Source organism: Caretta caretta, chromosome 10, assembly GCF_965140235.1.
Source record: "Caretta caretta isolate rCarCar2 chromosome 10, rCarCar1.hap1, whole genome shotgun sequence".
Lineage (NCBI taxonomy): Eukaryota > Metazoa > Chordata > Testudines > Cheloniidae > Caretta > Caretta caretta.
Window position 1 is genome coordinate 64,192,720 of NC_134215.1, and position 14,153 is coordinate 64,206,872.

A 14,153-nucleotide genomic window follows, 5' to 3' on the forward strand; every position below is an offset into this window, starting at 1 on the left:
TTTTACAAACTCAATTGGGCATCATTTTACAATTTCTTCACATGTTAAAGGTTATCTTTGCAATCATAGGAACTAGAAACTTGATTTAAAAAAAAAAAGAATGTTGAGATTCTGAAACATGATTCTGCAATGATGGGTGAATTCTGCAGCAAATTTCAGAACTGTAGATTACGCTGGTTTCCCGATGAGATGATGTTCACTCTGAACTGAGACACTTAGGACACAGATTCTGCAAATGGCTATGTCTCAGGCTGAAGTTAAATCACTTCTCCACAGTGGTCTGTGCCCCTCTTGGTTATTCTGTATTCCACAAAGGAATGGGGTTTTTTGTTTGTTTTTAAAATGGAGTCACATAATTCCCTAAATCATGTTCCAGCTTTAGTCTTTATTTTAGTCACATATTCATCAACTGGCTCATAGTGCAAGGATAAAACAAATGTCTCATAAGTACCATTTTTATGGGGTTACAGTACCTAACAAATATATCTATAATCCCTGACTAATAGTCATTGCTTTCTTTCTTCTCCCATGTCAAAATCACAAGTACATGTAACATTGCCAAACACAATGTGAAAAAAGTCTGTCTCTGCTGCATCAATGAGATATAGAAAAATGTCAAACTATTGTTTAAGCAGGTGCAATTTTCCTACTAACTTCCTTTGCAAACCCAGTACATTTGAAGGAAGTAACTGGTTCATTATTTGTTTGAGATGATTTAAGATTCGATATAAAGAGCTGCACATTAGAAACCATTTGCAGTACACAACAAATTTTTATTGTTGTGGCCTAGAGGACAGAGCACTGGACATGAACTCAGGTTGTATTCCTGGCCCTGCCTGCTCAGTGACTTTAAGCAAGTTACTTAGCCTCTCTGTGCTTCAGTTTCTCCATCTGTAAAACAGGGATAAATGATACATGCCATTGCAAATCGCTTTGAGATCTACTGATGAAAAGTGCTATCTAAGAGCTAGACAATATGATAAAATTCAGGAACTATATTACGTATTTTAGAGTGCCATCCTCTGGTGCTTATCTATATATAGATATAAGACATAGAGCTCTATCATAACACTAACTCCAGATACAATATAATGAGCATGCAGGAGACAAGTTGATTAGAAAGAAAGACTTTGACTAAGTGAACCAGCAACCAGCTCAGACTGACGTTGCTTATGCTTCTGGAAAACATTTAGTTTATACTGGACATGCTCAATGGCTTAACACAGAATGATTTTGACATTACAACATGAGTATTACTTCTCCTTGGCATAACCACTCCCATCTTTATAATGATAAAAATAACTGGGCATGTTTAGTTTTGAGAAAAGAAGACTAAAGTTGGACCCCATAATGGTCTTCAGATGTTAAGGGCTTTTATAAAAGAATGGCGATCAATTATTCTCCATATCTGCTGGAGGTAGGACAAGAAATAATGGATTTAACCTGCAGCAAGAGAGATGTAGGTTAGATATTAGAAATTTTTCCCTAACTATAAAGTATTTAAGCACTGGAATAGGCTTCCAACGGAGGTTGCGGATTCCCCATCATTAGAGAGCAGAAGAACAGGCTGGACAAACACCTGTCACAGATGGTCTAGGTATACTTAGTCCTTCCTCAGATTGGAAGGCTGGTCTTGATGTCTTCTCAAGGTCCCTACCACCTCTAAATTTCTATTGTACCTATCCTTAAGAAGCATTCTGTAATTTGTTTAAAGAAATTATAAATGCTGCTATACAAAATAATTTATCTAGTAATATACTTCTGTCTCCATTTATTCACAAAAGCAATTGATCTGAACTCAAATACATACCATACATATAAATATCTTTCTAAAAAAAATTCTGAAATAACATTAAAACAAAGAAATTCAGACCAGACGTTAATTACACAGTAACTGCAGCCATGTAACTATATTTTAATAATTTTTATTAAGAATTAAAAGGGTCCAAGAACAAGCTCACCTTTATGTTGCTTTAGCCAGTTACCCTATCTCTGAAATATAACTTGAGTTATTTACTGTGCAAAACTGCCTACGTGCAAAACTGCCTACACACAAAACATTACTACAAAACTGGTAATGGTGCAAAACCTGTCCTCTTCTCTCTGGCCAAAAATTCAGAACTCAGCCTATGTTTGTGAAGCCTCAATGACTTATATGCGTATAAAAACCCTGAGAAAATACATTTTCAATGTGCAACTATATGACATTCACCAGTTTGCTCAAACCCTGACCTCTATTGCATAGATAGAAAAGAAAACATCCACACAAACTGGAATCAATTATTTGGCCCCAATCTAGTATTCTTTACTGTTTAGGGTAAACCAAGAGAAGCACTTTGTGTTTAAATTTAAACAGGAAACTTGGCTAGGATGTAAAGTGAGAAAAGTAAAACAGTGCATTTTGAAGAGAAAAATCTCTGTCTGATATCTTTCCTCACAGCTAAACCAACTCAGTGCTTTATTGATTACTGAAGAGCATTTGTGTGTCAGCAGAGGATGGGGGTGGGGAGCTGGTTCAGTCAGCCAGGCTGTTGAATTCCCTGAGATGTAGGCAATGCAGGCAGTTAATGCACCTTCATTATGGATGTCCCCAACCCTCAGAAGAATTAAAAAAAAAAAAAGCCCCCTGAATTGGATTGCATTTATGGGAGGGCAGTAGAGATACAGGGGACTAAGAAAGACAAGGAAGGGGAAGAAACTCGGGAACGGGGGGGAGCGGAGGGCACAGAAAATAAACAACTGGAAGGGGACAGGCAGAGTAAATGGAGAGGCCAAAACCAAGAAAGAGTGGCAGACAGGAAGGAGAGGTAGAAGGACAAGGAAGAGAGTGGGTGAAGGAAGGACAAGCACTGAGAGGAGGCCCCTGATGTACAGAAAAAGCAAGAGCTAAGGAAGAGGTGAAACTGGGCACAGCCTGCCATTGTGGAGCACCCTGAAGAGTGAATAGGTTGAAATAGAACTGGGGGGTGGTTGTGGAGGCACTACCTGGGAGACTGCAACTCAGGTGTATTGGCGGGGTCTGTGTGTAGGAGGCAAAACACAGGGGTGGGATCTACATGGGTGGAGGAGACATTTGGTATGAGAAGCTGCAAGACAGGGGTGTGAGTGTGGGTGTCTGAGATGGGGGCTGCTTTGGGGATAAGGGAGAGGGTGTAAAAGTGATGCATGGCTGATGGAGAAGCTGGTGTGGGACTGAGCTGTAAGGTCTTCAGGAAATACTGGGATGAGGGGGAGAAGGCCATACTGAGCCACCCAGTGAAGAGAGGAGGATGGAAGCAGGCAGAGGCGCTGGGGTGGAGGAAGTAAAGGCTCTGTGGTGGGGCGCGGGGTCGGAGGAGGCACAGGCTGGAGGATGGGGTGACCCTGGGAGAAGGGGACACTGAGCATGGCGTGGGGTGGAAGAAGGAGAGGAGGGGCGGTAGGAGGCTCTGGGGTTCACTCCAGAGCGGAGGCTGCGGCCGGAACCCATGTGAGGTGCGGGGGCCGCTCAACTGCAGGGAGGTCGCTACTAGGCGCGCGTGGGGCGCTGAGGCAATGGTCGCTGGCGGGGCGTTAGGCGCGGGGAGTGGCGGGAGGCGGGGGGTGGGCGTGGGGTTTGAGGTGGAGTCACCCGGGGCTGGGAGGGAGCCGGCCCGGGAGTTTGCCGTGCCGGGAGCTGAGCCTGCACCGCCTCCCTATAATCGCTGTCAGAGCCCTGCGGAGCCCGGAGCAGGTGGTTTCCTGAGCGAGCCGCAGCCCCAAGTAAGTCATCCGCCTCGCTAGCAGACTGCCATGCCGGGGACAGCGCTGCCTGCTCGGCTGCAGCGCTCTTGGGCTCCCCGGGCGCCCTGACCTAGGCGGGGGAAACAGGAGCGCTTCCCAGCGGGGGGCTGCGAGCTGCAGCCCAGACGCGGCATCCCCTGGGTGGGTGGGTGGGTGGAGGTGAGCATCGCTCGCACGCGGAGCTGCTGCCCCTCAGGATTTGGGGGAGAGGGAAGGAAAGCGAGTGAGTTGGCCCGTGTCTTATTTTTGTGCCTGTTGTTTTTTTTTTTTAATCTTTATTTTCAAAGAGTAGCTATATGCAGAATGTCTGGAGGTGAGACACACACACACACAGTCCTTCTGGGGTTACATAGGTTCTGGATCGTAATGTCAGTGAGTAGAAAGATTTGCTTCATTTGCAAAAAAAAAAAAAAAAAGTGTGTGTGGGGGGAAATCGGTGCGTGGAAAAAGTCCTCTGTGTGTGAGAGAGAAGGAGTGCGTGGCTTTTGTTTTGGTGGGGGGGGGGTTCCTTTCTTTCTCTGGGTTTGGTCGGTTTCGTTGCATTTCTCTGGGTGGGTCTCTTTTCTCTTGGCTCATTGTTTTGCAGTGTTATTTCCATCCGTGCCAGTGGCCGAGAGGCAGGACCGCTGCTGATGGTCTCTAAGCGTGAGGAGATGGCAGGGTTCTGTATTTTGCTGAGAAGGATTGGTCTGGGGATAAAACTGACTTCCTCACAACAATCTCAGGATAGATAAGGGATTATGATCATAGTTGTCTGCTTTATTTAGACAGCTACTGGCTCTGAGCGTAAAACTTAGAGCCTGTTCCCACCGTACAAAGGAAGCACACGCTTGCAGATGAGTGAAAGCCTCTCTGTATAGCCAGTGAAAGCATTTTAGGGGGAGGCAGTTTAATAATGAATTTTTTAAATTTTAAAATATTGCTATACGAGATTTAGTGTATAAAGTCTCAGCACAAATATGTACAATACAGTCTATGTGCTTTTCTTTCTATGCATTGTGTATGTGTTTGCACCTATATTACCTTCTTTGGTTTCTCTCGTGGTTTAATTCGTTCAGGATGTTTCCACTTTCCAATTATTCTCTCAGCTGGAGTGCTCAGCAGTTTCTACTTGATGGGCTGAGAAATTCTAATTTTTTTAATGATGTTATCCACTTCTCAGATGTTACCATATATCATAGACATGCTTTTAAAGGTGTACTCTCCCCACGGTGTCCACATGAACTACTCCTAACACTAATGCATGTGCACCCAGAGCAGAATAGATCGATACAATATTGATGCACATATATATATATATATATATATATATATATATATATATATATATATATATATATATATATATATGCCTTTCAAATAATGTGTAAGTGTATTCACACATACAGTTTCCCCTTCCTGTTTATAATTCCAACTCCTGGTCACTTTGTTTACTTCCCCCACAGAGGGGGTTTGATTTATCTAAACAAGATGCTAGTGATAAAAAATTGGTAGCAACTGGTACAACTCTCAACACTAAATTGTTCATGTGCATCAAGTGATGCTGGGTGTAAATCCCAATGGACTCTAACATATCTAATGCCTTGAATGTATTTTGGTTTGACAGTACTTGACGGACTTGCTAAGTGCTCCAGTCTGCTGAAGCTGAGTTTCTAGCCCCCTGGAGAAACACGTTAGTTATATGAAAACCTCTAACTCAGAGCTTGATTTCAAAGGGAAAATCCATGACATAGAACTGGTGTTATGATTATGGAAAGTGATGATAGATAAAACAGACATCTAGCTCCTGTAAAATATTTATATTTCATTTTATAAGTCACTTCTGAATTTCCTCTTTCTTCAAATAAATTACACATCAATGTACCCATTTATTTCTCTTCTTAGTAGCAATCTGTTTTCATTTTTTAGTTTTATTATCCTTTTCACATTGATTTTTATTGATTAAATGTTTTTGTTTGCCTGTCATCATAGCTTTCTGTCCCTAGTTCAACCTTTAACAGTATTTCTAACTACTGTTCAGTTTGTCTCCATCTTTCTATCGTATCTGCATTGTCCTCCTCAGTTTAGAGCACTGATTGTATATTCTTGCACACAGCATTGGTCTTTCTATTGTACATTTGTTGTTGTTCTTTTAGAATAACATGGACCATTTCAAGCAGATTTTGATTGAGATAAAGTGAAATATAAATTTGACTACCCTTAATGGCCCTTTTAGATCCTTGCATACTACTTGCATTCTCTGTACCCCAGACTCCAAATTATAATGCAATGTGAATAGTAAGTCAGTACCTCTATCTTTTTTAATGAATTTATTCATTAATAGTCTTGATCATACTTTTTGTCAACAAAATGTGTGTCTAGCAATCAGCAGATTCATGTTTTGCAAAATTCATATTTGATTAAATGCGGCATTAAAATATGTACAACTTGCATGAATGATTTAAAAATCATGTAGAAGTTCAGAAGTAAATAAGAAAAGGTTTAATAGATTGTTAGAAAACCAGGTTTTCTTTCTTTTGTAAAAGAACCTTTACCAATGTTTATTGAATTTGCTTGTCTGCATGAAGAAAAGAACTGTTGTTTTGTTATGTAGCAGCTGTAAGAAGATTGACAGCTACAAACTGAAAATCTATGAAGGGTCTGTCCATGACAATTTTGAGTTTATTTAGATTTTATCATTTGCAAAATTATATAAACAAAGATACGTTTGTGGGGAAGATATATATAGATAGTATACTGTAAAGATTCTGAAGCTTATTGGGATAATTTTCAGAGCGTGGTCTTGTCTGGGATGTGACAATTAATTTAAATCTTATTAAAATATGAATACACAATTTAAAATTAGAATATATACAAGAAATACTTATTTTAACCATGCTGGCTTAACTGGAAGTATATTAAGTGTAATAGCCTATTTGTTGAGATAAAGAGAACATCATTGATGTCATGGCGTGCTTTGCATGTTTAAACAGAATCTAATGAATTACAAACATTCATTACACTACAAGCAATTGCTGAAACTTCTCAGGACCCCAAAATAGAGAGTTATTTGTACACTGATGCTCACATGTTTTCTGATTTTGGATTCACTGTAAAAACAGAAATAAATAAAAAACCCATTGTTTTGAAATGAATTCTCTGCTAGCTCTAAATCTTTTGTTTGTCTACTCCTGTCTCATAAATTTATGTTTAAATACCTCCAACGTCTTCAGGTTATAGAACTTTCTGTTGAGAAGTGTGGGAAAGCTGCATGGACGGAGCAGCCTTTATTAAATCTTGTAAGAGTAGAGAACATATAACACACTAGGGAAGGTCAGGTTTTACTAACTATCTGAGAATAGAATGAAGATTGTTCCTTTGACCTTTCTAAATTCAAGCTATGTACTAATTTTAAAGGGCATCTTATATAAATATTGGTAATCCATTGCCTAGCTGCACATATCAAGATGCAAAAGAAAGATTAGGTCAGTACTTCTTGGACTGTTATACATAAATATTTATTTTTCATTTACAATTCACTTCTACTTAAGCTTGAGTATTATTAAAACAGTTATTGTCGTACTGTGATTTTTGTTCTGTATGGGCTCGATTGAAAGCCCACTGTAGTCAATGGAAGCGGTCCATATTTTTAGGCCAACATTTTCAACAATGACTTGTGATTTTTTGGGTGCCTCAATCTGTAGATACTAAGGGGTCTGAAGAAGAATTGTCTACAGAGCGAGTTAGTGCGTAGCAAGGCAGGATGTGAATCTTCAGCACACTAAGTTGCCAAACACTAATTTGCTGTAGAGAGAAGTCTAGAGTATGGGTTATCAGTACTTTCCAAAAATCAGGCCCCCTTAAAGTCTCAAGTTTGGCACCCAAAAATAGAGCCACGCGCCCCTCCCCCCAAGTAACAAGTCACTTTTGAAGATCTTGGCCTGCAGAAATTGGAGGAGAGAGTAAGAGTAAGTAGTGTAAGAAGAACCTGCTAGAACTGTCCATTATAAGGATTTTTATTTTGATATTGTGAACAGTAAAGATTTTGTAATGTCAGTTCAGATTTTGGCCAGCAACGCTATATACCTACTTTTGTGTATATATGAGAGAGACTGCATGATGATGTTCTGTAGTTACAGGATTTCATTGGCATCAATTTATAGTGGTCACATTAATCATAAGTAATAAGCCATGTGTGACGTATGCAGGTTATCCAGAAGAAGTGCCAATAAAAACCTCATACCATGCTATCATCCAAAGTATTCTGCATATGCCTTGTATTTTAAAGAAAATCTATTTTCAAAATGTCTTAGACAGATATACAAAAATGTCTATTTTTCATATCCCCTCTTGTAAAGCTGGACAGTCTTCATTGCTACTAGTTCACTGCACAGTGCTCAGAAGGCAAAAAAAAGTTATAACTAATCAAACATGTCCTCTGGATGCCTGTCCTTCCTGTATGATAAAGGGTAGTAAGGAAGTACAGGGTCCATTGCTGGTGGGAATTGTCAATGTTTCCCTTCAGGTGGTCTCTTAAGGAGGCAACTGTGAAACATTTGCTTCACAACCAACCCTTGATGCTATCAGTCTGATTAATTATTGACCAGTATGACATCTTCTATTATGAGTTAAGAGAAGTTTCTGGTGGTGAGACAACTATTTAAGTACTTAGATTCCTCAGACTTCCTTGATGTTTTGGCTACAGATCTTGGTATATGGGTAGAAATTGTGCTGATGGGATTAGTAAATGATCTGAGGATGAACAAAGACTGGATGTCTATGCTGATATTGTCAGGTGTATCGGCAGCCATTGACACTGATGACCAAAGGGGGGTATTGATTTGTTTGTAGACTGCAGTAGGAGTAGATGGAGCCACTCTTGAGTGACTCCATTATTTTCTTAAGTGCTCTCAGAAGGTGGGACAATTGCTCTTACTCCATAGGGTGCTATGGCATGGAATTCCACCAGATTGCATCTTGTTTCCTATCTTGTTCAATCTGTGTATGGTGCTGATTGAAGAACTAGCACGACAGCCTATAATTACTCACTTTCAATATGCTGACAACACCTCAACTCAGTAGTACTGTCTCACCTGACTGCACCATAACTGTGGAAAGACTACCCTAGTGTTTCGAAGTGGCTGGATCTTGGATGAGAGTTGGCTGAAGCTCAGTCCAGATAAAACCAAAGTGATGTTTCCTGCAGGAAACAGCCAAATGCTGTGACAAGGATGATCTATTCAGTGAGGGCATTGGCCATTTGTTACTCAAGTTTGCAGTCTGTGAGTACCTGCAACCATTTCTCTTGGGTGTGGGTCTGACTGCAGGGTTTTATGTCTTTGTTATCTTGAGGCTAGATTCTTGCAATGGAGCTACACTTCAGGTTAACTTGGAAATTTGAGTTGATTCGGAATACAGCAGCCCACTTAGTAAATGGTATACTTTAATTAGGGCACAGAACACAAGTATTCCATGATGTGTACTGCCTGCCTGTTAGTTTCTGGGTGGATTTTAAGATGTTGGCTTTAATCTGTGAAGCCCCAACTGGTGTGGGGCCTTCCTATGTGAGAGACTGCTGCCATACTTTGATCAGCAGAGACACATGAGCTGTATTCTCTTTTATTTGACATAGAGGGGGTTGGTGATAGAGCTTCTTCCATGAGGAGCCTTCAGTTGTGGTAGAAGCACTATCTTTGGTCTGAAGTAGTTTGGGATTCTTGATTGGCAGGCCACTATGCAAGGCCCATCCTTTCCCCTCATGTCTGACTAGGGTGAGTTTGACAGCGGAAATGTGGTTTATGGGTGGTTGAGTTCTAGTGGGGAAAGCCCTACCTTTTGAGTTATCATGGAAGGGGTTTTGCTGGAGTTTTTGCTGCTGATTCGGCTTTGGTTTATTGTTCAAATAATGTAAACTACCCTTAGAGAAGCAGAAGGAATGAGAACCTTTTTATTACATTTTATAAATTAAAAAATAGCTAGGGAGGGAAGAAATATGTCATAACTTTGAAGTCTGATATCTTGGGATGTTCCAAGACTTACAAGCTAGTTGATATCACATTGGAACATTAGGAATCTCCCCTTTTTGGTGGTGTAAAGCTCCTGTTTGTTACCTTGTGGGGTGGAAAGATACTAGATTTCAAACACAGACTTTAGTTGCTAAGGACAAGCTTCCCTTGAAGGGAAGAGTGTTATTGCTTTCTCAGTTTGTTGTATTCCACTTAAGTGAGTGGTCAACATAAAGGATAAATGCCTACTAATGTTATTAATTAGTGCAGTTACTCCTTTAGCTCAAGTAGCAAAGGAGTCTTTCTTGAAGCTGAAGATTCTAAGTTTTATCCACAAAGACAAATGGGCACAGATGTTCTTACCATCAGTTTTGTGGTATCAGTTAATAATCTGCTTCAATCTTAGTCCCTCTCCTCTATTTTATTTATTCTGTCTTTACTCCCAGTCTATTGAGTTTGCATCACCTTTCACTCAATCAAATGTTCACTGTCATTTCCCAGTCTATTATATTCTCAGTTCCCCTTCCCCAATTCAGTTCCAGCCTCACCCAGTTTATCAGTTCCATTCTCAGTTTCCCTCATCCAATGTAGTTCTCAGACCCGTTCCAAATTTATCAATTCTCAGCCTCATCAGCTAATAAGTCCTTTCCCCAGTGCATCCAATATAATTCCAATACCCTTTCCTTTAATTCAACAGTTCGCCTACCTATTGTTCCTTCCCCCTACTCACTCACTAACCCCAAAGAGTGTTACTATGAGACTAACACTTTCTTTCCCCAACTTTACAGCATTAAAGTTTTTTAATTTAATATTCTATGAAGACAAGGTTTTGCATTTTAAATTCCATGGGCCAGATTGTGACAGCTAGTCCTACATGTGGATGGGTCTCTTCAGGGATAGATCTCACTTCTCTTATACAGAATATTTGGGGAGGAGTCGGGTGCCTCTACAGCACTATTCTCAAAACCCAACAGATGGTGCTCCCAGGTGTTAGATTCTGTATAGGGGAGAAGGAGGAGATTGGGCCTCCAGCCACGCAGATTATCTGGGAAGTGTAATACAATACCAGGCTTTTAGGCTTGTGAAGTTTATTTAGAACCTTCAGGAGCTCCACAGGAGCATAAGAATTTCAGTACAGAATCCTCCTGCTTTCTGATTTTCCTACAGAGAAATATGTTGAAAACTTACAACCATGGTTGTTAACTACAGTGCTAATTCAGCAGAGCAGATGATGTTGTAGCTACCATGCATGCACAAAACCAATTTTTAAAAAATGTTTATATCTGTTGTTTGGGTGTTCTTTTTTTCCCCTTGGCAAGTAATGAAAGTACCCAGTACTGAGTCAGAGCTAGCCAACCTGAAAATGTCAGATCGTACAGATCAGCCATTTTCAAATTGTGTATGTTTTTTTTTAAAAAAATCACTTTTTTTTCACCTTTCCATAATTCAAAAACAGGTAAATGGATTTCTCTCAAATTTGGGGAAAAAATAAAAATCATCTCTGGGTGAGGGGAAGTCAAGTATGGAACAAAGCAGAAGATTGATATGGAACATCTCAGCTAGAAATGAGAAAAATCCCAAAATGGTAAGCTTTAGCTTTTGATATTGTAATATATACTACATACAAAAACTGTTAAAAGAACATTAAGGTTGCAAAATCAAGCACTCTAAAGTTAGGAAATGCCAGAATGAAGGTTTCCTGTGCAACCTTAATTTAACCTCTTGTGCATATGCATCACAACACAGTCTTCTATTACATTATCACATACTATTTTCCCCCCTTCCTTATTCAGTACACAGGATGGATGGTGCTCACTTAATTAATAGCTATTCAGTATTTTGTTTTATCCCCATTGTTCAGTGTGTTGCCCCATGCCTCCCCCCCCCCCACATTCAAACCTCATGATGGGCTTTTCTTTGGTGCTTCACAAATATTAATTTATTTTATTTTCAAATAATTTGAAATGCCTATGACCTGATTTTTAGAGCACTTAGCATTATATGTTCAAATCATTAACTTCACTTGCAGCTATGAGTGCCCAGCAGCTCTGGAGATTCTAGAGTCTCATGTTGGTCACCCCAAAAATGAACATACAAATAGTGACCAATTGTGAAAAATTTGGTTTAAATGTCTTGCCTGCCATCGCATAGGCGCTCTGTGGCAGTGGAAGGTACTTCAGGGCAACATTCTACTGCTTTGACCAACCTTTCTTTTCCTGCAATCTGTCTTTTTCACTACACACCTTTCAACTGCTGCGACAAATGAAGCACAGATACTACAGACAATAACTTCTTTCATTACACAACTCAGATTCATCCCCAGCGCATTGTCTGTCCTTTTGCACCGAAAGAGGCCAGGATCTTGTTTGGAAAAAACAGTATGTGTTCATGTAATTAAAAACTGTATCGTAACTCATAATTCCGCCTTTTGAGTTCTTTTTAGCATTCTTTTAATGTTGATTTTTGTGTGTAATTCACTATGGTTTTAGAAAAACAAAGTGAAAAAAATAGAAATTCCACCATATGGGTCATCAGCAGGGTTGGAACCTTTACATCTTGTTCATAGACCTCTGCCATTTGTTCTAATGGTATAACTGTTAACAGTAGTCGATTATCTACTATGTGGACCAGTACTAGAGGGGAATGAGACATACGCTTTGTCAATGGGATTCACAGATATTTGCTGACAGCAGAGGAATGATCAGACTTAGAAATCTTGGGTTCCATTTGGGCTCTGGAAGGGAATGTTCTATAGTGGGCACAGACCCTTCTACCCCTGTTTCTGCCCACTGCTCTCCCTGGTTTCTCATCCCAGTCTTCCTCCCACATCCTGGCAACTAGTCTCAGCCTCTCTCCCCAGGCTCCTCCTCCCAGACCCAGTCTCATTTCCCAAACAATCCTAGTCTTTTTCTATTCCCCACCTCCTCCCACACCATTTCAAGTTCTCCCCTGCCTCCTTGTATGACTTTCTCCTCCCTGATCATGCTGACTTTAGTACCAGTCTCCTCTTCTTCCAACCCTACTTCCCAATGCCTTGTCCCAGTTTACTCCCTCTGCTGACACCCCTTCCAGTTTCAGCTTTTTTCCTCTCTGTATATGAATCAGGCTACCTCCTCCTCCATGTTGTCTGGCCCCAGAAGGGGGACGGTAAGGATATGTCTACACTGCAGTTAGACACCTATGGCTGGCCTGTGCCAGCTGATGCGGGCTCAGGATAGGGGGCTGTTTAATTGCAGTGTAGACATTGAGGCTTGGGTTGCAAGCTGGGCTTTAGGACCCTGTGATGTAGCAGGGTCCTAGAGCTTGGACTACAGCCTGAGCCCAAACATCTGCACCACAGTTAAACAGCCCTTTAGCCCAATCCCGGTGAGCCTCTGTTAACTGGCATGGGCCAACCATGGGTGTCTAATTGCAGTGTAAGCATACCCTAAGAGTACAGAAGAGACAATGTTCTTGCTCTTTGTTCTGGTACCTGGTGACATAGTAGCAGCAGCAACTGAAGAGAGAGCCTGCTCAGCCACTGGGATGGGGTCGTTGCAGACATATTCTGTGAAGATTCTATCTACCAAACACTAACAAGTCTCTACTAAGCATGTGCAATTTCACAGGAATTGCAAAAGGCACATTGTCGACACCAGGGCAATATCCTCCCTGTACTAAATTTCAAGGCCATGCTTCTAGCATGGGAGTACTACAGCTTCTCAATGAAACAGTAATAATAATTTTTAATATAGGTATAAGTATATTTTCCCTAATCTTGTTCTCCAAAACATCTAAACTGTTTTAGTTAAAACTTTTCTGAAAAGATTTAGTCTGGGGCACACACCCAGCATAGGAAATTTCATACCAAACAGTTAAAGTTTGGCAAAGCAACTGGAAACAGCATCTTTATAGTGAGAAGTGTTGGGGAACCTTAACTATAGGCATCACTGCCAGTTCTGCCTACAATACTTAGCTACAGTGCTTCAAGTTACTCTGTGCCTGCAGACTCCTGAGCCCATCCAGAGTGTCTTGAAGGTTTGGTGTCATACATTGAAAAGCAATTTTTTATGTGTGCATCTGTGTGTGTATATATATAGATATAGACAGTATGTGAGAGAGAATATATTAAATAAAATGAGACTACGAGATAGGATGGCGGCACGAAGATTTCAGTAGCAATCCAACAAGAGTTTGAGTTGACTGCATTACTCGCAATTGGGAGATGTACATATGTTGATAGATAGATATGGGAAGAGAAAGAGATTGGTTTGTATGTAGGTATTCATCAGCTTAAGAGTGAGGTAGAGTGAGAATAAAATGCAGTTGAATTCTATAAACCAGTATGGTTTGGAAAATAACACTGTTATGGAGTTATAATCAATTTACCACATCTAACGTCACATACATGGTTCGTCACTTTTAACA

General features: G+C 40.4%; 1 protein-coding gene across 14 annotated transcripts in view; it reads left to right on the forward strand.

Annotated features, from left to right (window-relative positions):
* Nucleotides 1-3,609: 3,609 nt before the first annotated feature.
* SEMA6D (semaphorin 6D) overlaps nt 3,610-14,153 on the forward strand; it is a 289,642-nt gene continuing 279,098 nt past the window's right edge. For 10 of the 14 annotated variants that reach the window (XM_075133095.1, XM_048866514.2, XM_048866525.2 and 7 more), the window contains exons 1-2: nt 3,610-3,741; nt 11,203-11,331. The gene's annotated coding sequence lies outside the window, so the exon portion shown is untranslated. Of the gene's footprint in view, nt 3,742-3,968; nt 3,986-11,202; nt 11,332-14,153 lie in introns of those variants that run through there. The other 4 variants (XM_048866515.2, XM_048866517.2, XM_075133097.1 and 1 more) reach the window with 3 other exon arrangements.